This window comes from Apium graveolens, chromosome 8, assembly GCF_009905375.1.
Source record: "Apium graveolens cultivar Ventura chromosome 8, ASM990537v1, whole genome shotgun sequence".
NCBI lineage: Eukaryota > Viridiplantae > Streptophyta > Magnoliopsida > Apiales > Apiaceae > Apium > Apium graveolens.
Window position 1 is genome coordinate 210,446,667 of NC_133654.1, and position 4,460 is coordinate 210,451,126.

A 4,460-nucleotide genomic window follows, 5' to 3' on the forward strand; every position below is an offset into this window, starting at 1 on the left:
CTTTGATCGTAATAGGAATCTTAAATGAATATTCAAAAAAATAATATTCACTTATAATATAAAACTATCGAATAAACATTATTCGATTAATAGTTTTGAAAACTATTTATATATATATATATTATACTCGGGAACATCGCCTCCCGGTTTAGAAAAATGTTCACCCTTGGGTCCCCAATACTAAAAGTATATGCAACTACTGCTTATCTCTAGCATAAGTATTATACAGTTTATAAGCATTTGAATTGATAATAGAATATCAAGATTTCACAATAAACATATATATACCATATCAACATGCTCCAATATATCGCAAGATTTGCTAATAACACTCATGCACTTATCTCAAGATAATGCATCAATATATTTACATCACAACAACAGTATAACAGGTAGAAAACTTGCCTGAGTGTTCCGGGATAGACTTAATCTTAGAGTGGGTCCGGTAACCTATGAACAACAACATAATCCAGAATTAGACCACGGTCGCTTAAGAAACTAGTCAAAACTCACTCATACTCTAATGGTCGCTTATACGCTTAACGATTTGCGTTAATCGCTTGCGTACCCTCGGCTCCACCAATTTTATTAAATTAACCATTACGAATTTTAAGGAGGCTCTTTCGCGAGTACTTTACCAACTGCCTAATCCACCTTACATAATTTTTTCGTGTTTCGATTAGTCATTTACGGGTCTTGATTATGGTCTCAAAGTTACTCGAGGTTTCGGGGTTCGCTCGCGAAATACCATTACTTAAAATGGTCGTTTCTCCTAAACCGTAAATCGGATCTAAGCGAACGATATATCAAAACGAAGCTTGAATCATAAAATTTCTAAGAATGGTAGTGGTCAGTTCATGGAAGTGAGTGTTCTGGTGTAGAAGTCATGCACAAAACAGTGTAAGGAAAATTGGGCATTACGACGGCTATAACTTAACGATTCCCAAATTTTACCAAATCTATTCAATATCAAACCACCATCAATCAACACCATTCCACCATCACTCAACCACAATACAAGATCATTCAACCATAACTCTAGATCTCAACTTATTCATCTAAACCAAGTCAAAATGTGACCAAGAACTTCAAATCTAACAAGTATCACTCCTAACTCCAAAATCAACAAAACCACTTACTAAACAAAGCTTAAACATGATTACACACCCATTACATTAACTCATCATCTAAACATTAAGAAATACAAACAAACAAAACTTAAGACTAGGGTTGAGAAGTTATACCTTCCTTGGACAGTGGAGAATCACTTAGAGAGCTTTGAATAACCACTAACTATCTCTACTAAGCTTGGATCCAGAAGAAAATAGAAGAAAACACAAAGTTAGTTTCTTGAAAACACTATTCATCAAGAAATTTGATGAATTGATTAGCTTAGTAAATGATAAGTTCATTTTATATCCACTTGGCATGCTTTATTACAAGCTTAAATTGGTGTTTTGGACTCAAGTTGTTGGTATTTTGATGTGTTTTTTTGTTATTGCATTTCAGGTATCAGTTAAATAAAGAAAGGAGCTATTAAAGAAAATATGATGAAAAATGATCAGATTTGGAATCCAAGGCCACTTTCAAGTTGTAGAGAATCTCGTTAGCTTCGCGTGGACTGTTGAATCGCCTAATTCTGACGAGTAGAACTCAAGTTATGGGCAAAATAAGATTCATCAGAATTTTCAAGAAAGGCTGCACGCGGCCGCGTCAAAAGTGCACGCGACCGGCTGTTGACACGCGACCGCGTGCTGATGCGCGACTGACTTCGCTGAAAAAGCCTTTTTTGAGTGGAATTTGACGATTTTAAGGGTCCGGGTCCAATATGGGCTTATATATACTTAAAAAAGGGTTTTCATCATCCGGAAAGATTGGGAGATCAAGGAGAAGACCTAGAAGTACAAAACAACTCCAAAAAAAGTTCTTGTTTTCTACTTGTGATTCTTTGAAAATAGTTGTAATTTTGGATTCTCATTTTCATTCTTGTTGAACCTAGACCTTTTTTTATTCGTACTTTGATTATTATTCAGTTTATTAAGACCTTGTTTTATACCATGCTTTCATTGGAACCCATAATGACGATGAGTTCAATTATGGGCTAATCGTTATCATGGGATTCTAGCGGATTTACTTATGGATTTCAATAATTAATTTGTTTCGATATCTTGGTGTGTGGTGATTGAATGATATCCTAGTATTGGTTGTGCTTATTCATCTTATGTGCATTGCTAACATATAAGATAGCGTGTTAATCTCTATTGAAGCGACAGTGAATATAGAGGTTTAGAACTTGCCATGCTAGCATAGATTCATGTATTTGTTATGCATGATTCGTAGGTAATTTTAACCTCTTACTTGCCTTATGTAATCACGATAGAAAACTTACGCATTAAACCGTTATGTTTTCAATTCTTATAGACATATAAGGACTAAGCAGAATTGGTGTCTATTCAATTTCTATCTCTTTTGTGGATGCTTGGTAGTAGGGTAATCGTACAACGAAAGTTGGCGTTTACTAGTTTCGTGTAATCTGATTAGTGTCATCACCATTACATGCTCAGGTTAAGAACAATAAGGCTATTGAATGAAGTATTTAATGAAGTTAGAATCTCATGTTTGTCATAAATATTAATTCAACCATTCTTATTCTCTTAGTTATAATTGTTAGTATAATCTCTTAGTTTAATAAAAATCTAATTTGTTATTTGTCTTAGCATTGAGCGATAACCATACATTTTTGTATAGGTGCATAAACTGAACTTAACCTAAACCAGTCTCTATGGGAACGAATCTGATTTATATCTTGTACTACTTGCGAACGCGTATACTTGCGTGAATTTTAACGCGTGTTTTCGCCCTAACAAGTTTTTGGTGCCGCTGCCGGTGACTTGGTGTTAACTTTTAGTTTATGTGCTTGTCATTAGTGGTCGTTAAAGTTCACTGACTCGGACTCTTTTACTCTCACGGTTTATTTGTTTGTGTTTCAGGTACTCAGTACAATGGGAGATCCAGCAGCACGAACGAAAGGCTTGATAGATTTTTCTCAACCCAAGATCAATGACATTCAATCTAGCATTGTCCGGCCAGCTATCACAGCTAATACCTTTGAGATCAAGCCTGGCATAATTCAATGGGTGCAGAATTCAATCCAGTTTGGGGGTTCTTCAACTGAAGATCCCAATATGCACATTAGGGATTTAATTAAGATCTGCGACACGTTCAAGTTCAACGGTATTTCTGAAGATGCTTTGAAGCTGAGACTGTTCCCATTCTCTCTGAGGGACAAGGCTAAGAGCTGGTTACACTTTCTACCAGCTGGTTCGATTACTACTTGGGAAGATCTTGCTCAAAAGTTTCTTACTAAATTCTTCCCTATGGCGAAGACAGTTGCACTCAGGAATGCTATTACACAATTTGCACATCAAATGGGAGAATTTCTATGTGAAGCTTGGGAGCACTACAAGGAGATGCTTATGAAGTGTCCTCATCATGGCATGCCTGATTGGATGATCATCAACTGCTTCTATAACGGGTTGGGAGCACAGTCCAGATCCATGCTCGATGCAGCATCAGGTTGAGCGTTATGGGCAAAGAGCTATGAGGAAGCTTATGAGCTAATTGAACTGATAGCTACTAATGAATATCAGTATCCAACCCAGAGATTTCCACATGGCAAGATAGCAGGAGTTCTTGAAGTGGATACAAGTACGGCTATCACTGCTCAACTAAAGGCGTTGTCTATGAAGATCGATTCTCTGGCTAACTATGGTGTTAAGTAGATAACCAGTGTTTGTGAGCTGTGTGCAGGTCCGCATGCGACGGAGCAATGTGCTATATCTAGTGACTCAGCTCAGTTTGTGAGCAACTTTCAGAGATCGCAGCAACCAGTTCCTGCCACTTATCATCCTGACAACTGGAATCATCCTAACTTCAGCTGGAGCAATAATCAGAATGCGATACAACAGCCGTTCCAGCAGTTTGGAAATAAGCTATTCAACCCTCCTGGTTTTCAGCAACAAATTACACCAAAACAACAAACTCTTGGTGCATGTCTATATTCGAATGAAAAATCTCAATTGGAGGAGTTGCGGCTTATGTGCAAAAACCAAGCTCTTATATGCCAAAGCCAGGCTGTTTCTATCAAGACTCTGGAGAACCAAATAGGGCAAATTGCTAATGCCTTATTGAATCGACCACTAGGAACGCTTCCTAGTGATACAAAAACAAATCGAGGCAAGAGGGAAGTTGAAGAACAGGTGAACGCCATCACCTTAAGGTCTGGAAAGGTCGCAAGCCCCCAAATTCAGCAAGACGAAGAGCCTGAAAAATCTCAAGTTTCAGAATATGCAGTTGTGGCTGAAGAAGAAGTGCAGAAGGAAGCAGAGGTGGAACCAAGGAAGACTACTGTGGAACACACTCCTCCTGAGGATAATATAGGGGAGAAACAGATCTATCCT

The 4,460-nt window shown here is 37.6% G+C and overlaps 1 non-coding gene across 1 annotated transcript; it reads right to left on the reverse strand.

The window, feature by feature from the left end:
• Nucleotides 1–3,392: 3,392 nt before the first annotated feature.
• LOC141681987 (small nucleolar RNA R71) lies at nt 3,393–3,499 on the reverse strand. Its single transcript, XR_012559391.1, has one exon. It is a non-coding gene; the product is annotated as a small nucleolar RNA R71 (small nucleolar RNA).
• Nucleotides 3,500–4,460: the final 961 nt, after the last annotated feature.